Source organism: Salmo salar, chromosome ssa03 (genome assembly GCF_905237065.1).
Source record: "Salmo salar chromosome ssa03, Ssal_v3.1, whole genome shotgun sequence".
NCBI classification, from domain to species: domain Eukaryota; kingdom Metazoa; phylum Chordata; class Actinopteri; order Salmoniformes; family Salmonidae; genus Salmo; species Salmo salar.
The window spans coordinates 46,895,973-46,922,022 of record NC_059444.1 but is presented as its reverse complement, the minus strand read 5'-3'; the positions used below and the strand labels follow the sequence as shown (position 1 = coordinate 46,922,022).

At 45.5% G+C, this 26,050-nt stretch overlaps 1 pseudogene; it reads right to left on the bottom strand.

Moving 5' to 3' along the window:
• LOC106600616 (pre-mRNA-processing factor 6-like) lies at positions 1 to 25,091 on the bottom strand (annotated as a pseudogene).
• Between the last annotated feature and the right edge of the window lie 959 nt (positions 25,092 to 26,050).

Below are 26,050 nucleotides of genomic sequence, written 5' to 3'. Positions count from 1 at the left end.
TGTCCAGCCTATGCCTCTGCAGGTGGTTTTGATTTTGGAGGCGACCTGTGTGAGGATCTCTCCAGTTTCCGTCTGTCCAACCTATGCCTCAGAAGGTGTTTTTATCTTGGAGGCGACCTGTGTGAGGATCTCTCCTATCTTCTTCAGCCAGTGGAGGACATGTTTGGACTCAGCACACCACAGCTCCCGGTGACACGGCTCAGTGTTCTCACAGTGCTTCCGTACTTCCTCCTGCTGCTCCTACAGAGGACAGAGAGAGAGTAGAGGTGAGACACGCAAGAACACCGCGCCCGCCAAACACATGCAATTAAACTCAACACATGCAAGCTCATTCTCATTTTCACACACACCACAAAGTCACCCACGTCTGTGCCGTGTTGCATCTCAAACTTGTAGAAGAGGGCCCAGGCATCTCCCAGGTCTGGCTCAATCTTCACTGTCCTCAGGAACCACTCTGGCCTTAGTAGGCTTACGCTCACTCCAGAACAGCCCACACACACACGCACACACAAATGTGCTGGTTACTCTTCAACTTTTGACTAAGATGTTGAGAGAGAAAAGATAGTGGGCATGTGTTGTACTGGTAGAGTGAAAGCAAGGAAGAAGGAGGGAGTTGGTAATAGTAAGGATCAGGGTTGGGGTCAATTCCATTTCCATTTCCATTCCAGTCAATTCAGTTCCAATTCCAATCCTATTCAATGATTCTCAACTAGGAAAATGTGGAATTACTTTCTGAATTGACTGGCATTTAAATGGAATTGATCCCAACCCTGGTAAGGATAAAGCAAGGAGGAGTTTGTACTACTGGAAGATAAGAGCAGAGAGGGGGGTGGGGCATGTGGAGTTTGTCCTGCTGAAGGAATGAAAGCAGAGAGAGGGAGAGCTTGCCCTACTGAGATAGTACAAAAGGGGAAGAATGTCATAAGTATAACAGTGAAACGTAGAGCCAAGAGAAGGGGAGATTTTGAGAAAGAAAATGTATGTGTGTCGTTCTTGGCAACGTCAAGCAGGACGTGTTCACACTTCTTCAGAGCATCAACACTCTATCTCTTCCTCTGTGGCAGGGCCTCAAAAACACTGCCTCAGCCCACAATAGACCTACCACACAGAGAGAGAGATACATGTAAATACAATATAAATAAAATCCAAACAACTTCAACCTTCTGATATCTGACTAAACTAAACAGAGCAGAGTTAGAGTAAACACAAAGGAATTCTGTTGAAGTTATTGTTCATTATATTCCCTTTATTTACATAACTTTGCTAGCCATAATTATTATTTTGGGTTGTGTGCTTACAAAGACATATGTGAAAAAATACATTTCACATTCTCAAACAGTGACCAAGCTAACTTGCATTTATACTGATTGGATCTAGCAGACTAAAATGACAGAGAATTGCTCTCCATAACACACACTCTGACCATCTTATCTGCTGGGGCACTCTATCAGTGTGTTGGCGATGTTCTTCAGCCCTGCCCTGAACTCCAGTCTCACAGACTCCAACCTGACAACACACACATAGTCTGCTTGAATGAGTATGTCCGTGGTTGCCATGGTGCCATGAGGTCGCCTAAAGCTTAGTGATGAAAAAACAAAACAAATCGATACAGTTACATAGCGGGATAATTTTTTACAATATATTGTATAATGTTGACAATTTCGCAGTAATAATTTTTCGCTGGTTGGCTGTCCCTGCATAGCTTGTTCTCCATCTTCTTTTTAAATAGGGAGCCAATTTGTTTTCATCACTTATTTCCATGATAGATCCAAAATCATTTTCTAAGGACTCTCTATTTGTGACGGATCCTTAAGGGCAGGAGGAAGGGGCAGAGTTAAACGCAGGAGACTTATGTCCAGTAGTGCCGAAGTTTATTTACACCGAACACTTGGTGGTCAAAAAGGCACAGGGTGCGCACAATACCCAAAAGGGAAAACAGGTAATCCACGAATGAAAAATACGCACGGGGCGCAGCCCGGCAATAATAACAATTCAACGTGTTCCGCTGGGAACACAACAACAGCGTACACAAACACTGCTCGCTGACATACAATTAATCCCGCACAAAAAATGAACCCAAAGGACCAAACTAAATACCCCCCCCCACTAATGACAGACAAGGAACAGGTGAGGACCTAGACAGACAAAACCAAAGAACACAGAAACATAGATCGGTGGCAGCTAGTAGACCGGCGACGACGACTGCCGAGCGCCGCCCGACCGAGGAGGGGCGCCAACTTCTGTGGATACTGTGACAGTAATATGTAATAATACAGTAATATGAAGGGAGTTGTAACCTATAACACACCTCGTTTATTCTCCTCAGGACTTTGAACGGCCCCACAAATGGCGGACCCAGCTTCCTGCAGGGCAGGTGGAAGGGCAGGTTCCAGGTCGAGAGCCAGACTCTGTCCCCCGGATTATACACGGGGGCCTCACTGCGGCAGCGGTCAGCGCTCTCCTTCTGTCGACCTATCGCCCGCTTCAAGCACTCCTGGACAGCACTCCAGGTCTCCTGAGAGCGCTGTACCCATTCCTCCACTGCAGGAGCCTCCGTCTGGCTCTGCTGCCAGGGCACCAGGACCGGCTGATAACCTAATACAACCTGAAAAGGTGACAGGTTAGTAGAGGAGTGGCGCTGAGAGTTCTGGGCCATCTCGGCCCATGGCACGAACCTCGCCCACTCCCCTGGCCGGTCCTGGCAATACGACCGCAGAAACCTGCCCACACCCTGGTTAATGCGTTCTTCCTGCCCATTACTCTCGGGGTGAAAACCCGAGGTCAGGCTGACCGAGACCCCAGCCTCTCCATAAACGACCTCCACACCCTGGAAGTGAACTGGGGACCCCGATCAGATACGATGTCCTCGGGCACCCCGTAGTGCTGGAAGACATGGGTGAATAGGGCCTCCGCGGTCTGTAGGGCCGTAGGAAGACCGGGCAATGGGAGCAGACGGCAGGACTTCGAGAACCGATCCACAACAACCAGGATCGTAGTGTTCCCCTGAGATGGCGGGAGATCCGTGAGGAAATCCACCGAGAGGTGAGACCAAGGTCGCTCTGGAACGGGGAGGGGCTGTAGTTTCCCCGAGGCAGGTGCCTAGGAGCCTTGCACTGGGCGCACACCAAACAGGAAGAGACATAGTGTCTTACATCCTCAGCCAAGGTGGGCCACCAGTACTTTCCTTTCAGGCCTCGCACTGTCCGGTCCACCCCAGGATGACTCGAGGGTAGAGTGTGGGCCCATCGGATCAGGCGATCGCGAACACCAAGCGGAACGAACTTCAGACCCGCGGGACATTGAGGTGGAGTGGGTTCTGACTGAACCGCCCGCTCGATGTCCGCATCCACCTCCCATACCACCGGTGCCACTAGACAGGAAGCAGGGAGTATGGGAGTGGGATCGATGGTCCGCTCCTCGGTGTCATAGAGACGCGACAGTGCATCGGCCTTCCGGTTCCGAGAACCCGGAATGTATGAAAGGGTAAATTGGAACCTCGTAAAGAACATGGCCCACCTGGCTTGACGAGGATTAAGTCTCCTCGCTGCCCGGATGTACTCCAGGTTACGGTGGTCGGTCCAGATGAGAAAAGGGTGACGTGCCTCCTCAAGCCAATGTCTCCACACTGTCAAAGCCTTGACCACGGCTAACAACTCCCTGTCCCCCACATCATAGTTGCGCTCCGCCGGGCTCAGCTTCTTGGAAAAGAATGCGCAGGGGCGGAGCTTCGGAGGAGCGCCCGAACACTGCGACAGCACTGCTCCTACCCCAGCCTCGGACGCGTCCACCTCCACTATGAATGGCATGAGGGATCCGGATGCGCCAGCACCGGAGCGTCGGTAAACAGAACCTTCAGACGATGGAAGGCTCTGTCCGCCTCTGCCGACCACCGCAGTCGCACCAGATCCCCCTTCATCAGTGAGGTAATGGGAGCTGCCACCTGACTAAAACCCCGGATAAACCTCCGGTACTAATTGGCGAACCCCAAGAACCGCTGCACCTCCTTCACCATGGTAGGGGTCGGCCAATTACGCACAGCCGTAACGTGGTCACATTCCATCACCACCCCTGTGGTGGAAATGCGATATCCCAGAAAAGAGATGGCTCGTTTGGAGAACTCACATTTCTCAGCCTTGACGTATAGGTTATGCTCCAGCAGCCGCCCAAGCACTTTGCACACCAGAGCCACATGCGCGGCGCGTGTGGCGGAATAGATCAGGATGTCATCGATGTACACCACCACACCCTGTCTGAGCATGTCTCTGAGAACCTCGTCCACAAAGGATTGGAAGACTGCGGGAGCATTTTTTAACCCATACGGCATGACGAGGTACTCATAATGGCCAAATGTGGTACTAAATGCGGTTTTCCACTCGTCTCCATCTCGGATACGCACCAGGTTATACGCGCTCCTGAGATCTAGTTTGGTGAAGAAGCGCGCCCCGTGAAATGACTCCACTGCCGTAGCAATGAGAGGTTGTGGGTAACTGAACCCCACTGTGATAGAATTTAGACCTCTATAGTCAATGCACGGGTGCAGGCCTCCCTCCTTCTTCTTCACAAAAAAGAAGCTTGAGGATACGGGTGATTTAGATGGCCGAATGTATCCCTGTCTCAAGGACTCAGTGACGTATGTCTCCATAGCCACTGTCTCCTCCTGAGACAGAGGATACACGTGACTTTTAGGAAGGGCCGCGTCAGCCTGGAGGTTTATCGCACAATCCCCCTGTCGGTGGGGTGGTAATTGAGTCGCCTTCGTTTTACTGAAGGCGATAGGCAAATCGGCATATTCAGAGGGAATGTGCACGGTAGAGACTTGGTCTGGACTCTCCACCGTGGTTGCACCGATGGAAACTCCTATACACCTACCTGAGCACTCCTTGACCACCCTTTAAGAGCCCTCTGCCTCCACGAAATCTTAGGGTTGTGAGTGGCTAGCCAGGGGATTCCCAGTACCACCGGAAACGCCAGGGAGTCAATGAGGAATAGGCTGATACGTTCCACATGACCCCGCCACGTCGCCATAACCAGTGGCACAGTAACCTCCCCCACTTGGCCGGACCCTAGCGGTCGACTATCTAGGGCGTGCACAGGGAAGGGGTGGTCCAGCTGAACCAGGGGAATCCCTAACCTATTAGCAACCCCACGGTCCATAAAACTCCCAGCTGCACCTGAATCGACTAGTGCCTTATACTGGAAGTGAGGGAAAAAAATAAAAAAATAAAATTAAAAAAAATAATAAAAAAAAAATCGGGAAAACAAACTGAAGTGTACATGTGGTCGACAGGGGGCTCTGGGTGTGGCTGGTGCTGACTCACCTGGGGGGTCGATGTAGTGCTCTGCCTGCCATCCGAACTCCCAGGTGGACCCCTCCAGCACCGGTCCGCAGTGTGTCCTCTGTGCCCACAGTGGGTGCAGGAGAGGCCGCCCCTCCGGTCCTCCTCGAAGCAGCTCCTCCTATCTCCATGGGCAGTGGAGCAGGAGGGCTGGGAGGTGGAACGAACAGGCCCCGACTAGCACCTCCCCAGGTAGCCAGCAGGTTGTCCAGCCTGATGGACAAATCCACCAGCTGGTCTAGGGTGATGGTGTTGTCCCTACAAGCCAGCTCCCGGCGGACATCCTCTCGGACATTGCAATGAAAGTGATCCATCAGGGCCCGCTCATTCCACCCCGATCCTGCAGCGAGGGTCCGGAACTCCAGGGCGAAGTCCTGAGCACTCCTCGTCCCCTGTCTCAAGTGAAACAACCGCTCACCCGCCGCCTTGCCCTCCGGTGGATGATCGAATACCGCCCGGAAGCGATGGGTGAACTCCGGGTAGTCGCCCCGAGCCGAGTCTGGGCCATCCCAGACCGCATTGGCCCATTCCAGGTCTCTACCCATAAGACAAGAGACGAGGACGCTCACTTTTTCTTCGGAGGGAGAGGGGCGGACGGTCGCCAGGTACAGTTCAATCTGGAGCAAAAACCCCTTACACCCTGCGGCCGTCCCATCAAATTCCCTCAGCACCGTAATCCGGATCTCGCTCGAGCCCACTTCAGGGGGTGTCGTTAGGGGCGCCAGCTGAGGAACCGGAGCTGGTCCGGTGGGGGAAGCACCTCTCTCCCAGCTCTCTAATCGGGCTAGCACCTGGTCCATCGCCGAGCCCAGGCGGTGGAGGAGGCTGGCGTGCTGTGACACCTGCTCCGCTACTGACGGTGCTTCTGCTCCTGCTGACTCCATATAAATGCGGTGCGGGATTCTGTCACGGATCCTTAAGGGCAGGAGGAAGGGGCAGAGTTAAACGCAGGAGACTTATGTCCAGTAGTGCCAAAGTTTATTTACACCGAACACTCGGTGGTCAAAAAGGCACAGGGTGCGCACAATACCCAAAAGGGAAAACAGGTAATCCACAAATGAAAAATACGCACGGGGCGCAGCTCGGCAAAAATAACAATTCGACGTGTTCCGCTGGGAACACAACAACAGCGTACACAAACACTGCCCGCTGACATACAATTAATCCCGCACAAAAAACGAACCCAAAGGACCAAACTAAATACCCCCCCCACTAATGACAGACAAGGAACAGGTGAGGACCTAGACAGACAAAACCAAAGAACACAGAAACATAGATCGGTGGCAGCTAGTAGACCGGCGACGACGACCGCCGAGCGCCGCCCGACCGAGGAGGGGCGCCATCTTCTGTGGATACTGTGACACTATTCTCTCTGCAGCAGACATATGGTGAGCAATATGTTTCCAACATCCAATCACAATGCATGTAGAATCATGAACATCCCAATACGTAACATCGGCACCTAAGTATCGTGATAATATCGCATCGTGAGGTCCCTGGCAATTACCAGCCCTAGAGCTCTGTAAATATTTTACATATTTAAGCAATAAGGCATGAGTATCTGGGAGGGGGCTGTTCTTAGGGCATCCGACTAAGGGCTGTTCTTAGGGCATCCGACCAAGGGCTGTTCTTAGACCCAAGACGAAGCAAAGGACCGTGGAAACATTCCTTAATTAGGCCAGTAGAGGTGCGTGGGTAAAATCACTCGGGAAGCCAAGCCAGAATAAAAAAAACAACATATGTGTTATAATTATTGCATAGTTTGCTCTATAACCTGTCCGTTCATATGCCTTTCCATTGTGATATACAGTACCAGTCAAAAGTTTGAGCACACCTACTCAATCCAGGCTTTTTCTTTATTATTACAATTGTCTACATTGTAGAATAATAGTGAAGACATCAAAACGATGAAATAACACATGGAGTAACCAAAAAAGTGTTCAATCAAAATATATTTGAGATTTGAGATTCTTCAAAGTATGTACTCTTTGCCTTGATGACAGCTTTGCACACTCTTGGCATTCTCTCTCCTGGAATGCATTTCAATTATCAGGTGTGCCTTGTTAAAAGTTAATTTGTGGAATTTATTTCCTTCTTAATGTGTTTGAGCCAATCAGTTGTCTTGTGACAAGGTAGGGTTGGTATACAGAAGACAGCCCTATTTGGTAAAAGACCAAGTCCATATTATGGCAAGAAGAGCTCAAATAATCAAAGAGAAACAACAGTCCATCATTACTTTAAAACCTCTATGGGCTAGATGGGACGCTGGCGTAACAGCCACTTGCAGCCTGTGGCGCGATTTTCAAAACCTTAAAAATCCTATTACTTCAATTTCTCAAACATATGACTATTTTACAGCTATTTAAAGACAAGACTCTCGTTAATCTAACCACACTGTCCGATTTCAAAAAGGCTTTACAACGAAAGCAAAACATTAGATTATGTCAGCAGAGTACCAAGCCAGAAATAATCAGACACCCATTTTTCAAGCCAGCATATAATGTCACCAAAACCCAGAAGACAGCTAAATGCAGCACTCACCTTTGATGATCTTCATCAGATGACAACCCTAGGACATTATGTTATACAATACATGCATGTTTTGTTCAATCAAGTTCATATCAAAAACCAGACAGGCCACTTCCTGTAAAGGAATATCTCAGGTTTTGACCTGCCATTTGAGTTCTGTTATACTCACAGACACCATTCAAACAGTTTTAGAAACTTTAGGGTGTTTTCTATCCATATGTAATAAGTATATGCATATTCTAGTTACTGGGTAGGAGTGGTAACCAGATTAAATCGGGTATGTTTTTTATCCAGCCGTGTCAATACTGCCCCCTAGCCCTAACAGGTTTTAAGACATGAAGGTCAGTCAATACGGAAAGTTTCAAGAACTTTGAAAGTTTCTTCAAGTGCAGTCGTAAAAACCATCAAGCCCTATGATGAAACTGTCTCTCATGAGGACCGCCACAGGAAAGGATGATCCAGTTACCTCTGCTGCAGAGGATACGTTCCTTAGAGTTACCAGCCTCAGAAATTGCAGCCCAAAAAAATGCTCAGAGTTCAAGTAACTGACACATCTCAACATCAACTGTTCAGAGGAGACTGCGTGAATCAGGCCTTCATGGTCGAATTGCTGCAAAGAAACCACTACTAAAGGATACCAATAAGAAGAAGAGACTTGCTTGGGCCAAGAAACATGTGCAATGGATATTAGACCGGTGGAAATCTGTCCTTAGGTTCCTACCGCTGTGTCTTTGTGAGACGCAGAGTAGGTGAACAGATGATCTCTGCATGTGTGGTTCCCACAATGAAGCGTGGAGGAGGAGGTGTGATGGTGTGGGGGTGCTTTGCTGGTGACACTGTCAATTATTTATTTAGAATTCAAGGCACACTTAACCAGCATGGGTACCACAGCATTCATCCCATCTGGTTTGCGCTTAGTGGGAATATAATTTGTTTTTCAACAGGGCAATGACCCAACACACACCTCCAGTCTGTGTTAGGGCTATTTGACCAAGAAGGAGAGTGATGGAGTGCTGCATCAGATTACCTGGCCTCCACAATCACCTGACCTCAACCCAACTGAAATGGTCCGGGTTGAGTTTGGCTGCAGAGTGAAGGAAAAGCAGCCAACAAGTGCTCAGGATATGTGGGAACTCCTTCAAGACTGTTGGAAAAGCATTACAGGTGAATTTGGTTAAGAGAATGCCACGAGTGTGCACTGCTGTCATCAAGGCAAAGGGTGGCTACTTTGAAGAATCTCAAATATAAAATATATATTTCCATCCATAACTAATTTCAGAAAGGGCCAATTTAAGCCAACGGAGGACAATACACAACGACATGCAACAATTCAAGTTATTTCTGTCAATGATGTATTTCTCTGTGATAGGAGTGAAGCCAAATCCAAACTGGCTTCCCATTACACTTTTTTTTTGTTCACCAGGACCATTCACAATTGAGCTCACTCAGTTTAGCTCAACGCTGATTGGCTATTATTTTATACTTTTTTAATCAAGGGAGGCCAAATGCTTGCTGGCTCCAATGCATTCAATACTCCAGGCGACAACAATGTCATACTCTTTATGACCAGACCACATCAGATAGACGGCCTACACATACAGAGACAGATGGGCACTGTTTCGCTGGCTCGGATGCTTTCTCCGGTGAGATATACTCTTGCGAATTGAAGGACAATTATGACAACACAGAGAATGACATATTTTCATTATAACATTTATTTGAATGAGTAAATTAGTTTTATTTCATCTTTCCACCAGACGATATAGTCCGGGCTCAGGTTCTGGGGTTGCTAGCCAAACAGGCTATTCGTTAGTTCTATTGGGTTGTTATTGACCTGGTTGTTCATTCTATTCATTCTACAGTATTTGCAATATTGCTCTGCTAAACAAATCATTGGTATGTAGCTAGCTATCAGAGGTAAAATTATGACGAGAGACAATACAAGAACTATAATAAATAATGATTTAATAAATAATTTATACTTAACAAAAATATAAACACAACATGTAAAGTGTTGTTTCCATTTTTCATGAGCTGAAATAGAAGATCCCAGATATTTTCCATACAAACAAAAAAGCTTATTTCTCTCATTTTTAGCACACAATTGTTTACGTCCCTGTTAGTGAGCGTTTATCCTTTGCCAAGATAACCCATCCACCTTACAGATGTGGCATACTGTATCAAGAAGCTGTTTAAAACAGCATGTCCCCACCTTGTGCTGGGGACAATAAGAGGCCACTCTAAAATGTGCAGTTTTGCCACAGATGTCTCAAGTTTTGAGGGAGCGTGCAATTGAAATGCTGACTGCAGGAATGTCCAACATAGCTGTTGCCAGAGACCATAAGCCGCCTCCAATGTCATTTTAGAGAATTTGGCAGTACATCCAACCGGTCTCACAACTGCACAGTAGAGAAAGTACTTCAGTAAAAATACTTCAAAGTACTACTTAAGCGCTCCCGAGTGACAAAGCAGTCTAAGGAGTATTTCTCCTGTCTTATCCGGTGTCCTGTGTGAATTTAAGTATGCTCTCTCTAATTCACTCTTTTTCTTTCTTTCTCTCTGAGGACCTGAGCCCTAGGACCATGCCTCAGGACTACCTGGCCTGATGACTCCTTGCTGTCTCCAGTCCACTTGGGTCGTGCTGCTGCTCCGGTTTCAACTGTTCTGCCTGCGGATATGGAACCCTGACCTGTTTATTGGATGTACTACATGTCCCAGACCTGCTGTTTTCAACTCTCTAGAGACAGCAGGAGCAGTTGAGATACTCTGAATGATCGGCTATGAAAAGCCAACTGACATTTACTCCTGAGGTGCTGACTGTGATTATTATTATTTGACACTGCTGGTCATCTATGAACATTCTATGAACATTTGATGTTCTGTTATAATCTCCACCCGGCACAGCCAGAAGAGGACTGGCCACCCCTCATAGCCTGGTTTCTCCCTAGGTTCTGGACTTTATAGGGAGTTTTTCCTAGCCACCGTGCTTCAGCTGCAGTGCTTGCTGTTTGGGGTTTTAGGCTGGGTTTCTGTACAGAACTTTGTGACATCAGCTGATGTAAGAACGGCTTTATAAATACATTTGATTGATAAGGCACAGCATCTCAGTGCTAGAGGCATCACTACAGACCCTGGTTTGATCCTGGGCTGTATCACAACCAGGCATGATCGGGAGTCTCATAGGGAGGCGCACAATTGGCCCAGTGTGATCCGGGTTAGGGTTTGGCCAGGGTAGACCGTCATTGCAAAATAAGAATTTGTTCTTAACCGACTTGCCTAGTTAAATTAAAAATACATTAAAAAAAATAGTTTAGATTTCTATTTCTGTCAACTTTTACTTTACTACATCCCTAAAGAAAATAACGTACTTTTCACTGCATACATTTTCCCTGACACCCAAAAGTATACATGTCACGGCTGTGATAAGGAGCGGACCAAGATGCAGCGTTTGTGTTCCACATATTTATTTTAACCGTGAAATGTGATGTGATACATAAATACTTTAACTGACAAAACCAACAAACCGTGACGCAGAGAGGATTACACACTACTCACAAGATAATCACCCACAAACAACATGAAGAAACACACCTACTAAATATGACCTCCAATTAGAGGCAACGAGGACCAGCTGCCTCCAATTGGAGGTCAACCCAATAATCCCCAACATAGAAATAGACAAACTAGAACTACAACATAGAAAACAGAACACAAAACACATCAACACCCCCTGTCACGCCCAGACCACTCTACCATAGAAAATAACTACTTTTTATGGTCAGGACGTGACAATACATTACATTTTGAATGCTTAGCAGGATAGGAAAATTGTTAAATTCACGCACTTATCAAGAGAACATCCCTGGTCATCCCTACTGCCTTTGATCTGGCAGACTCAGTAAACACACATGCTTCATTTGTAAATTATGTCTGACTATCCGTAAATTAAAAAAAAAACAAGAAATAAGGATTTTGAAATTATTTGCACTTTTACTTTGATACTTAAGAATAGTTTAGCAATAACATTTACTTTTGATAGTTAGGTATATTAAAAATACTACTCAACTAGCATTTTACTGGGTGACTTTCACTTTTACTTGAGTCATTTTCTATTAAGGTATCTTTACTTTTACTCAAGCATGACAATTAGGTATTTTTTCCACCACTGCAACAACAGACCACATGTAACCAAGCCAAGACCTCCACATCTGGCTTCTTCACCTGCGGGATCATCTGAGCAGCTGAAATGACAGCAAACTATGTGCATTTTCATTTGTTTTACCTTTGTTTCTAACATTCAGGAGATAGAGGTGCTCAAAGTTGACCCATGTTGCAGTGGTCTGTGAGCTTGAGTGGCTGTGCTAAAGCACTAGCCTATGTCAATCCCCCATAGTACAAAACTTAACCTTGGGGTCATAGGCAGCATTCCTCCTCCTCCAAACACGGCGAGTTGAGTTGATGCCAAAGAGCTCCATTTTGGTCTCATCTGACCACAACACTTTCACCCAGTTGTCCTCTGAATCATTCAGATGTTCATTAGCAAACTTCAGAAGTGCATGTATGTGTGCTTTCTTAAGCAGGGGGACCTTGCGGGCGCTGCAGGATTTCAGTCCTTCACGGCGTAGTGTGTTACCAATGGTTTTCTTGGTGACTATGGTCCCAGCTGCCTTGAGATCATTGACAAGATCCTCCCGTGTAGTTCTGGGCTGATTCCTCACCATTCTCATGATCATTGCAACTCCACGAGGTGAGATCTTGCATGGAGCCCCAGGCTGAGGGAGATTGACAGTTCTTTTGTGTTTCTTCCATTTGCGAATAATCGCACCAACTGTTGTCACCTTCTCACCAAGCTGCTTGGCGATGGTCTTGTAGCCCATTCCAGCCTTGTGTAGGTCTACAATCTTGTCCCTGACATCCTTGGAGAGCTCTTTGGTCTTGGCCATGGTGGAGAGTTTGGAATCTGATTGATTGATTGCTTAGTGTGCTCCTAATCTCAGCTCGTTACCTCTATGAAAGACACCTGGGAGCCAGAAATCTTTCTGATTGAGAGGGGGTCAAATACTTATTTCCCTCATTAAAATGCAAATCATAACATTTATAACATTTTTGACATGCGTTTTTCTGGATATTTTTGTTGTTATTCTGTCTCTCACTGTTCAAATAAACCTACCATTAAAATTATAGACTGATCATTTCTTTGTCAGTGGGCAAACATACAAAATCAGCAGGGGATCAAATACTTTTTTCCCTCACTGTAGTTCTCTGGAAAGTCAATTGCACAATGATCTCCTCTTTCCCCAGATTCTCTTTTAATTCTCTCAGTTTGGAGTATTGGTGTCGAATGTTGAACACGTGTTTCCCCAACTACTCTTTCAATCCTTTGTAGAAGTCCTCCAGTAGAATCTGCAGTGTGCTACACACCTTTTCTTTTACTAGCAAATGTACAGTGAACTTCTCCATGTTTACCTCTTTGTTTTTATTCTCCCTCTCTTCAGCTTTGTTTTTCCACTCAAACCACCAGCATCAAAGACAGATGTTTTAAGCTCTTTTGCTTGGCAAAGGGAGCACTCTGTGTACATGCACTCTTTCTCCAGGTTCTCACAGTACAAAGACTCAGTAAGGTTCTCAATGTTGCTGCCGCTGATCACTTTGTGATTCTGCAGTTTGTCCGCCATGAAATGGAGGTTGGCGTGAGTTTTGCAGAGGCATGTGTCCCTATCCTGGACTGTTGGCACGATAACCCAAAAAGGATGTATTTTGCAGAATTCATAGGACATTTTTTATCTGAGAATATTCCCTCTAACTTCTGATAAAGTTTCTGAATTTGCCATTCAAGAACCCTTTCTGCTTTTTCTTCTTGTTTCTCATTAGGGTGTCCTTTTTCCATGTTGTTGCTCTACTGTTGTCATCACGTTCATAGAATCTAGTGATTTTCTCTTCTGTGGCAGTGCTAATTCGGTTAACCTCTTACATCTAGACGTTCCGCTAGCGGAACACCTGCTCCAATATCCAATAATAGGCGTGGCGCGAATTACAAATTCCTCAAAAATACAAAAACTTCAATTTTTCAAACATATGACTATTTTACAGCATTTTAAAGACAAGACTCTCCTTTATCTAACCACACTGTCCGATTTCAAAAAGGCTTTACAGCGAAAGCAAACATTAGATTATGTCAGCAGAGTACCCAGACAGAAATAATCAGACACCCATTTTTCAAGCTAGCATATAATGTCACAAAAAATAAAACCACAGCTAAATGCAGCACTAACCTTTGATAATCTTCATCAGATGACACACCTAGGACATTATGTTATACAATACATGCATGTTTTGTTCAATCAAGTTCATATTTATATCAAAAACCAGCTTTTTACATTAGCATGTGACGTTCAGAACTAGCATACCCCCCGCAAACCTCCGGTGAATTTACTAAATTACTCACGATAAACGTTCACAAAAACACAACAATTATTTTAAGAATTATAGATACAGAACTCGTTTGTGCAATCGAGGTGTCCGATTTTAAAATAGCTTTTCGGTGAAAGCACATTTTGCAATATTCTGAGTACATAGCCCAGCCATCACGGCTAGCTATTTAGACACCCACCAAGTTTAGCCCTGACCAAACTCCGATTTACTATTAGAAAAGTTTGATTACCTTTTGTTGTCTTCGTCAGAATGCACTCCCAGGACTTCTACTTCAATAACAAATGTTGGTTTGGTTCAAAATAATCCATCGTTATATCCAAATAGCGGCGTTTTGTTCGTGCGTTCAAGACACTATCCGAAGTGTAAATAAGGGTCACGAGCACGACGCATTTCGAGACAAAAAAATTCTAAATATTCCATTACCGTGCTTCGAAGCATGTCAACCGCTGTTTAAAATCAATTTTTATGCCATTTTTCTCGTAAAAAAGTGATCATATTCTGACCGGGAAAGCGTGTATACGTACAAAGAGAGAAAATAAAAGCATGGGATCCCCTCGTGCACGAGCCTGAGTTTCATAGTACTGTGACCGGCCACTATCCAAACGCGCTACTTTTTTTCAGCCAGAGCCTGCAAAGCCACGATTCAGCTTTTTGCCGCCTTCTGAGAGCCCATGGGAGCCGTAGGAAGTGTCACGTAACAGCAGAGATCCCCTGTATTGGATAGAGATAATCAAGAAGGGCAAGAAATGGTCAGACAGGGCACTTCCTGTAAGGAATCTTCTCAGGTTTTTGCCTGCCATATGAGTTCTGTTATACTCACAGACACCATTCAAACAGTTTTAGAAACGTTGGAGTGTTTTCTATCCAAAGCTAATAATTATATGCATATTCTAGTTTCTGGGCAGGAGTAATAATCAGATTAAATCGGGTACGTTTTTTATCCGGCCGTGAAAATACTGCCCCCTAGCCATAACAGGTTAAACTGCTTTTACCTGGAGTATTGAATACTTGTTGGCCTGTTTTCATTTGACCTCATTGCTATTGCTGAACATCCTAATTCTCTGTTTGCAGCTTTGACCAGGCCATACTTTCTGAGCATTTTTGAAGCCACTTGTTTGTTTGGCACTGCACATTTTTTTATACTTTTGCTATAACCCTGCAATGATGGCATTTTGAAACAATATAATCCTTCTCAAGTTCTTCGGAGTTCACTTCATTTGCTATTTCGTCTTTGAGGAATCTCGTCTCTCCATTTTCTTCATCAGTCGATCACATACATACATATATATATATATATATATATCCTTCTCTCCCCCTGGTTGTAGGCCTCCCTATCCTTCTCTCCCCCTCATCTCCCCCTGGTTGTAGGCCTGCCTATCCTTCTCTCCCCCTGGTTGTAGGCCTCCCAGGCCTTCTCTCCCCCTCCTCTCCCCCTGGTTGTAGGCCTCCCTATCCTTCTCTCCCCCTGGTTGTAGGCCTGCCTATCCTTCTCTCCCACTCCTCTCCCCCTGGTTGTAGGCCTCCCAGGCCTTCTCTCCCCCTCCTCTCCCCCTGGTTGTAGGCCTCCCTATCCTTCTCTCCCCCTGGTTGTAGGCCTGCCTATCCTTCTCTCCCCCTCCTCTCCCCCTGGTTGTAGGCCTCCCTGGCCTTCTCTCCCCCCTTCTCTCCCCCTGGTTGTAGGCCTGCCTATCCTTCTCTCCCCCTGGTTGTAGGCCTCCCTGGCCTTCTCTCCCCTCCTCTCCCCCTGGTTGTAGGCCTCCCTGGCCCTCTCTCCCCCTGGTTGTAGGCCTCCCTGGACTTCTCTCCCCCTCCTCTCCCCCTGGTTGTAGGCCTCCCTATCCTTCTCTCCCCCTCATCTCCCCCTGGTTGTAGGCCTGCCTATCCTTCTCTCCCCCTCCTCTCCCCCTGGTTGTAGGCCTGCCTAGCCTTCTCTCCCCTTCCTCTCCCCCTGGTTGTAGGCCTCCCTATCCTTCTCTCCCCCTCCTCTCCTGCTGGTTGCAGGCCTCCCTGGCCCTCTCTCCCCCTGGTTGTAGGCCTCCCTGGCCTTCTCTCCCCCCTCATCTCCCCCTGGTTTTAGGCCTCTCTGGCCTTCTCGTTGTGCACAGACTGCTCCTCCTTAGCGTTTCAGAGCCTTGGTATATGCTTTGATGTTCCCCAACACCCACTCCCGCTTCACTTCATAAACACCTGCATAGGGACAAACCCACACACTTTACATTCACTTTTCATCTTAGTCATTACATTAGAACACTCTTATCCTCAATAACAACATTTCATTATGAATAAAACCATGCAAAGAAATAACAACAAACAAAAGTAGGCAGTGTAAAGACAACCATTTTTAAAAAGTAAGTAATGTCATGTTTCAAAGTTGCAAGTGCTAACATCCTCAGGCATAGCCTCAGCCCTTGACAGTTTCTGCTGTTACTACAGCAGTGAATCTCGGTTTTTCTTGCCAAACAAGGGCATTGATCGATTTCCTGGTGAAAGACAGCACTATGGTGGTTTCCCATCTAGTTGTGAATCTAGCAAGCCTGGGCATGGATGTATGGAGAAGACTGCTACTATATAACGCCCCATTAACTTTATATAACACTTCCTCCCAAAACAAGAGTCTATCTGAGGTTAGATCCATCTCCATCTCACCCTTACCAATTCCTGCTGTTCTGCCTGACTAAGAGGCAACCCCTACACACCTAACACAGACATCAGCTTCCAGATTGAAATGGACCTTTTATAGTAAATGACTGAGGAAACTGTGTACGCGGTTATAGGCCTACTGTATATTATATATATCTCCCAGGGGGCCATTCTGACAAGCCAAAATATCCCCTTGGGGCCCTCAATCTCTTCTTTAACCCCCCACTGCCACTGATGTTGTGCAAACTAAGATGGATGACTATTGGACTCACTCTGATTAACCTTGCTGTATCAATAGCGGAGTCTTGGCTAAGGCTAACAGTTAAAGGTTATAGCTACATTCAGTGGAGCAGCAGGATGTTGCTCCCCACCCCTTACCACTCAACTCAAATCCCTGTCATCTCTCACACATGTGAATATGCACACACCATCTTATATATCCTCCATCACACACCCAACCACACTCATCCTGGAAGTAGGAGCACTGCTACAACCTAGGCCAGTAGCCGACGGGCTCTCTCATATTCATCATTCTCAGACTCCAGCTTCACAGCAGACAACCATATCTTCACACTGTTAGGGTTAGCCTGGACACAAAGAGAGAAAGGTGTTTTTCTTGTACCAAATCTTGGTTTGCACTTTGCTGTGTACCCTATTGTTAAGAAAGAAAGATAACATTGGAATAAGCATGTTTACTCAAGCTAGCAAGCTCATTGTTCCTCTCTCACCTGGAAGGCCAGAGCCAGAATGCTGCAAGCAGCAGGCACGTTCTCAGCCCGCCACTTGGACTTGGCCCCAATCAGCCACAGGACGTCAGCTTTGGGACAGTGAGCCACCACCCTCTGCAGCAGCGCCTCCAGAGACTCCCTGGGATGGAGGGTAACGGAGGTGATATGATAGGGAAAAGCAGGAGTTAGAGGGAGGTGTGGGGAAAGATAGAGGGAGGAGTGAGGAAAAAGGGAAGAGTGAAAGATTTAATAAGTCATTGAGAGAGTATGAGAGGAAAGAGAGGCTTTGAAAAAGTGATTGATCACAACTAACCAAATGGGATCATTAAGAGGGTGCATATAATCACTATTATACATTAAGACAAGACGGACTCCTAGATAAGCGACCAATCAAATTAATTGGCTTCTACTGAGTCACCTGCCAATGAAAAATTGCCACAGTGAAGATATCGACTCTGAAATACTCTAGTTTACAATGCATGTAGTAATCAATAGGCAAAGTCATTTGATTCAACTTAGTCTGCTTTTAACACACACACACACACACACACCTGGTGCCGTGGTTCTTTTCGAAGTAAGATGACCTGAGCCACACACTCATTTTGCTGAGGAACATCTGCAGGGCGTGAGCATAGATGGCACGGGCACACTCTAGTACCCCATGGGACACACACTGAAATACAACAACAGTCACATTACACACTCCACTACTACACACACAGATTACAGATAATGTATCAAACTGTGGATATACCATATGTTCCTAATGTAATCTGAGTATTTGGTATATTTGGGCCTGGGGTAGTGAGAGGTTACAGGTATATGGTCATCATTCTTACGCTCTCTGCGTCCTCCATCCAGGTGTGTTTACAGCTCTCCTCCTCGATGCCGATACCAGTTATTGCCCGGATCACCGCCTGCCATGCTGCCTGCCTTGTCACACTCCTCCACATACTGGAGACGAGGAGGGAGGTGCAGAAAGAGGGAGAGAGTGTTAAAAGAAGGGTTTGAAGGAGGTACAGAGTGGGGTGAGGAGGGGAGGGAAAATGAAAAGACATGAGGGAGGGGAGGGAGAAACATTTTTAAATGGATGGGGGCTTTGAAAGGAAGGCCAGGAAGGAGGGGGAGTTGAGAGGAATATAGAGAGAATGAGCAGAAGGACAATTTATTTCCCTCTTCTCTCAGTGTTCCTTTCCTTCTATCGATAGTCCAAGCACAACAGCAGACAATAAGCTCTCAGTCTCACAGCAGAATTAGATGTTTTTCCACCTTTCTCCAAACGTCTAATTTCGAAGTTGCTCCAAACGTCATATTTCGAAGTTACAAAAACAAGTGCCTATTACTGGGATTGAAAACACAAACCGTCGGAGCCGGAGCTCATGGCTTATGCCCATCAGCCATCCCCAAGCAAAACCCAAGAATACATTACTTGATGGTAATAGTGCTCACTGTTGAGCCTAGTGAAGGAGAGCGAGAACTTGTGACCCGTGCCTCAGACAGTCAGGCAGGCCAGTGGAATGGTGGAGCCACTTGAGTGAAGAGGCCTATAAAACAAAAGAATGAATAATATGGAAACATCATGTCCCCATCCTCTTATAAAACACAAGCAGAGATCCTAAACAGGATAAATAATCTCTGATTTATGGGTGGGTAGACGTTTAAATAAGCTGTGCTGGGGGAAAATTATGACATGATCTTTTCTCTTTTGAGATGGATCAAGCCAGTGTTTGATCTTGCTCTGCAGTGCCAACTCCCTGTGCTTAATATTTCCCCCTGTGCACGCCAATAAACTGTAACTCCCATCCCTGTGCCAGAGAACAGTAGATGGGCCACTGTACATCCACTTTACTTTAGAGCCATGAAAAGCCAGAGGGAAAAGAATAACAAATAAAAGAAGGAAATGAATTAGAGAGATAATTGCAGTCAAAGGCCTAGTTGCGAAACAGTAAGTGCAAGTTACTGTTTTGGTGAATTGCACTGAACTACACAGAGATCAGTAAGACATCAGTCACTGACCTGTGCACACACGCCGTGCAGTGTTTAAGTGCAGTCCGCTGCTGCTTGTTAAGTACTGCAGGGATAAAACAAGATAGAGGAAACAGTTGTGCCATATTACCCTGGCATGCCAGCACCTCTGAAGAGAGGGAGTGGCCATAGTATCCTTTTACAGAGTGGAGTCAAGGGCAACACAGAAAACATTTGGGTAAAAGGTGAAGAGAATGAGACTGGATTAGAGGTTTTGAAAATGCTGGGTTGCAGCAAAAGGCTTTCGGATTGTGGCTGCTCAAGACTGTCTTGTTTATTCAGTGGGTCACAGGAAAATACCAAGAGCTGGAAGTGGGTCACACAGAACTTTGGAGCACACCTGTGTTTCCTGCTCTAGATTCTCACCACTATACACACAGTCCCTCCCTCTCCTCCCGTACCTGTATCCACTGTTCTCTGTTGATCTCGACCCCGTTGGCCCTGAGTGATGTGATGGCTCTGTCAATGATCTTCTCCACCATTTGAGTTTTCCCTTTGGCCTCCTCCAACTTGGCGGCAGTGATCCATATGTGACGTTTATCCTGGGCCTTGTTCACGACACGTCTAGCGGTCTCATACATTCCAACCGTGCCAGCCACAGCTCTACAGCAGTCTTCCACAGATGCACAGACCAGAGCTGTTACACACACACGTACTGTGTTCCATGTGAATCCTGTGCCAAACAGGCAGGCCAGTGGAATGCAAGAGCCACTTGAGTGAAGAGGCCTATAAAATAAAACTACAGAGTGATCTATATGGATACACCATGTCCCCAGTCTTCTTACAAAACACGACCAGGGCTCCTCTACCATTTAAAGACGGATCTCTTCAATAATCTCTGATTTATGAGTGGGTAGACCTTTATATAAACTGTGCTGGGGGACATTATAATATGACCTTATCGCTTTTAAGCTGGATCAAGTCAGTGTTTATTTCAGCTCTGCAGTGCCTACTCCCTGTACTTGACTTGACACACATCACTGCAAAACACTTTATTTCGTAATGTAATCATGACAATTGCCATGCTAATATCAACACATTGCCTAATAGTCTGGAGAGGCACACTGTGATGGAGAAATACAGAAGGCTTTTTTCTTTCTTTGGTGAAATACAGTCAGACATACAGAGGGCAGCCCAGACATGTAGGCTGCTAACACTTTCATAGCATGCACAACATCCATCTCTGTCACAGTGGAATGCTGCTGGGAACTGCACTGTTTGTGTGTGTAATGGATCAGGGCTTACACGGTACTGACACCATGACGGGGCGTAAATAGGGGGTGCGTCATAACTACAAGTGTCATTTGGGATAAGAAACTAATTGAACTGGAGCGATGGTTTGTTGAACTATTTATTTCCCTCTTCTCTCAGTCTTCCTTTCCTTCTATCGATAGTCCGAGCTCAACAGCAGACAATAAGCTCTCAGTCTCACTGCAGAATTGGACGCTTTTCCACCTTTCTCCAAACGTCATATTTCGAAGTTACAAAATCAAGTGCCTATTACTGGGATTGAACGCACAAACCCTCGGAGCCAGAGCTCATGGCTTATCCCCATCAGCCATCCCCATCCACAACGCCCAAGCAAAACCCAAGAATACAGTACTTGATGGTAATAGTGCTCACTGTTGACCCTAGTGGCGACGTCCTGTATTTAGGCACACATCCCTCATGAGCTCCAGAAGTTTACGGTTGTAAAGGCATTCATTCAGAATGGGTTAAGTTAAGGGTTAAGAGATTCTCTGGTACTTTTGTATACTTTTTAGCCAGTAGTTCTGAAAGTAGTGCTCACGAGTCAAAAGTGGTCCCTGAAAATTGCATATTTTGTGCATCACGTCATTGTTCTCTTGCTCTGCTGTGTGTTCATCTAGCTAGCGGTCACTCAAATGGCGAGGGGCTGAAGCTCATCGGCTGAAACTCAAATTGCTAGGGGGCTGGCCCACATGCCTCTAGTGGACGGTTTTAATGCCAAATTTGACTTGAATCTGGAGTAATCTCTCTGGACAGATGTGAGAAACTGGTTTGCATCATTGTAGCTTTGACAGGGCACAGACAGTCACTCACCCATCCTGAGGACACGTTTCTTGGCCCTGACATCGGTCTCCAGCACAGCAGCTCTGATGTAGATGTGTACAGACATGGGGAGGTGACACAACACCTTGGCCATCACGGCCTTGGCTGTGTCCCCTAGCTCCAGCCTGGCAGACTCCAGCCACACATCCTCAGTCTGGGGACAAAACACACACATTAATCTCACACACACAGCCTGGACCATCACTGCCTTGGTTGAGTCAAGTCAGGTTTATTTGTCATATACACATGATTATACATGGTACACATTACAATTAAATGCTTACTTGGAGGTTCACTCTTGACAATGCTGCTGAGTCACCTGGCTGTAGCCTAGCAGTCACATCAATTATTGTCATCACCAATGAGGTAATGCAGTTTGAGGTACAGTATATCATAAGCCTGTAGTACTGTGCAGATTCCAGACAGCCAGAGAGGCCTAGACCGATGACCTAATGCAGGGTAGTCAGGCCAGCCCATCCATCCCTAATGTCTGTAGATCTAACCAGGCCAGCACTGACACTGACTGGTGGAGAAACTGAAGGCCTCATTTAATCTTATACACCAAAATATACAGATACACACCATGGAAAGCCAGAAGTGTATTTCAAAAAGCTACTATACATTGTGTGTGTGCATGTTACCTTGGGACACATATCGATGCCCTTCATGATGAGGTTCCTGGCCATCTTTAGTTTACCAGTCACCTCCTCTAGCCTGGCCAAGGTGATCCAGATGGTGGTGGTGGGGGGGCTTCTTAATGTCCACACACACACACACACACACACACACACACACACATACACATATACATATACATACATACATACATATACCCAACAAATGTGTGTCCAAATGTGTGTGTGCTTATTCTCCGGGGCTACTCACCTGATGTCTCCTCCTTGTGTGGGGATCATAGAGTTGAGATCAGTGAGGTAACCTTTAGTATCCACCACCGTCTGTCCACTCACTGAGAGGGGAGAGATGGACGAGAGAAGATCAGCACAAATACACATACCAGGAAAAGTGGTACTGGCATAACATGCTTACTGGAAACTTTTGATACCATCTGATAGCATTTGATAGCAGCTGACCAGTCCCTACCATAGCATATGGGCTGGGGCATAACAGTCAAACTAGACACAAGCTTTTAAGTCAGTAGGCCTAAGTGGTGTGTTACCTGGCTGAACCTCATGTCCATCAGCATGTTCCTGGCTGAACCTCATGTCCATCAGCATGTTCCTGGCTGAACCTCATGTCCATCAGCATGTTCCTGGCTGAACCTCATGTCCATCAGCATGTTCCTGGCTGAACCTCATGTCCATCAGCATGTTCCTGGCTGAACCTCATGTCCATCAGCATGTTCCTGGCCAATCTTCCACCTGTCCAGAGGTCATCAGGCTAGGGATACGGGCTTTCCAGACCACCTGGGAGGTTCAACTGGAAACAGGGAAGAAGCTGAAGAAATAAGTTGATAGATAAAAAACAATAGGCTTGACTTTTTGGCATGGGGTAGGATATGGAGAATGTTTCAGTGGTAAAAGCTGACTCCTACTGGCACATAATGAAACTGCAGCTTGTTACAAAACTGAGAGAGACAGAGTATGTGTGTTAGTGCTGGGCGATATATTGTGAATACTGATATACCGGTATGGACCCACATACCCATATGGATTTTTACAATACAGTCTATAAAGGTATTTTGATACCGTGTAAATAAATGCAAAGTTCTACAAATTGGACCACTTCACTGTCAGTTTTGTCCTAGTTTGGTTGAGTATAATACCATCAGATTGGAGAAAGCCCACTATAGTTTTTCTTGATTGCTTGAGCACATTTGTCCAAACAGAATTCACTTTTTCAAAACAGTTAACACGCAGCCCCACACTGAAACACGTTGTCCAAAATGACACATTTCATTTGCAACATGAAATACATGACACAAAATCAACTACCTCCATCAAAACATGAAATACATGACACAAAATCAACTACCTCCATCAAAACATGAAATACATGACACAAAATCAACTACCTCCTTCAAAACATGAAATACATGACACAAATCAACTACCTCCATCAAAACATTAAATACATGACACAAATCAACCACCTCCATCAAAACATGAAATACATGACACAAAATCAACTACCTCTATCAAAACATTAAATGCATGACACAAATCAACTACCTCCATCAAAACATACAACTTGATATCTAATGAAAAGTTATTTCAATCAATTGTTGCACAATGGCCCAATAAATATTAACTACAGCTATCAATATACCCTAACAATGTCTGTGCCATTTGTTGATACTATAATTATAAATTAGTACGCACCATAAAAGGCAAGTAAACATATTAACACAGCATGGGCTTTACTATTTTTTCCTAAATTATTTTACAAAAGATGACCAATGCAGAAATAATGTCACTCAAGAGCATGAATATCCAGAAACAAAAGGCTTATTGTACCTTTTTCCATTTCAACTGAGAGCTGAGCTATCGTCCTCTATGGGCCTCTCTACCTCTCCTTTGTCCTTGCCCTCTGCCTTTTACTTGGTCCATTCTGGCAAACAGCAAGTCAGAGGTGACCTCTTAATGCATGAATAAGGACTGATTGCTGATTGAACAATTGTGCAAAGAAGTTAGGCACATGTGCAGAAGAGGTTCACATTCATGAGAGTAATTTGTATCAGCTGTGACCAAATGTTTTCATTTTGTTTGTCATGATTTACTCAACTGAGTTTTGCGTCTTTTGTAGAGAGTTGTATTTACTGTTTTGCTAAAATGTGTGTATGAAAGCAATGAGAAGTGACTTACAGTTTTGCAAAATATAATACTGTTGTGCTCATTAGGTTATGATGGAGATCAAGTGGACCCCAGTTTCATTAAAAGTGTCTTAGCAATCGTGAAAAACTGTAAAATCACTTAGAATTAATTTGTTGCCATTCTAGGGTCAGTCACTAATCATTAAACATATTAAGAATTTTTAATATTCAGAACATTTAAATACCGTAAAATACCACCATACTGCTAAAAATGAGAAAAATATTGTGATATATTTTGGCCATCTTGCCCAGCCCCAATGTGTTTGTGTGTGTGTGTTTGTGTGTGCCTGTGTATGTACTAACCCCTTGCAGTGGGTCCACGTGGTGTGCTTGTCTCCTGTGGTCAGGTGTTTGGAGAAGAAGCTGTCTGGTATAGAGGTGAGTTTCTCATCGCGAGGGTTCCTCTGACGCTTGTTCCTGGCATCGCCAACCTCTGGGATACTCAGCAAATCCTCCTTTGACATTCCTGACAGCTTCCTCTACAGAGAGAGAGAGAGTGAGAGTGAGAGAGAGCACAGTATGTCACAGCTGGCCACAAGCTGAGGGAGGAAACAAAATGTAATCTTTTTCCATGAATTATAAGTAATAGACAATTCAACCGAGTACATGCTTAACTGAATGACAGCAGAGACAAAATAAAATATGGAATTTTATTGAATAGTTTGGGGTAGGACTCATCTCTGAGGAATGCTCCTCAGAGCCAGATGGTGATAACAGGTTGCCCTATGCTGGGAGAATGGGGATCCGATGACGAGACTTCAGTTGGTGGTGGTGGAAGGTCGGTGGAAGACTGTTGAAAGGAAAGTGATTACTGCACGAGTGAGCCCATACGTTAATCAGCAACCATGGCGAGCCATGTTCATAGGCTGAAGTTAATAGGTGAATGACATTCCGCACACTTGCTAATAGGAAAGGACGAGAGACATGACGCTAAGCTGATGATGTAACATTATGACACTACCTTATAAATACCTGCTATGCAGATGAGGTACCATAGATACCTGCTATGCTGATGAGGTACCATAGATACCTGCTATGCTGATGAGGTACCATAGATACCTGCTATGCTGATGAGGTACCATAGATACCTGCTATGCAGATGAGGTACCATAGATACCTGCTATGCTGATGAGGTACCATAGATACCTGCTATGCTGATGAGGTACCATAGATACCTGCTATGCTGATGAGGTACCATAGACGCCTGCTATGCTAATGAGGTACCATAGATACCTGCTATGCTGATGAGGTACCCTAGAAACCTGCTATGCTGATGAGGTACCATAGATACCTGCTATGCTGATAAGGTACAATAGATACCTGCTATGCTGATGAGGTACCATAGATACCTGCTATGCTGATGAGGTACCATAGATAACTGCTATGCTGATGAGGTACCATAGACGCCTGCTATGCTGATGAGGTACCATAGATACCTGCTATGCTGATAAGGTACCATA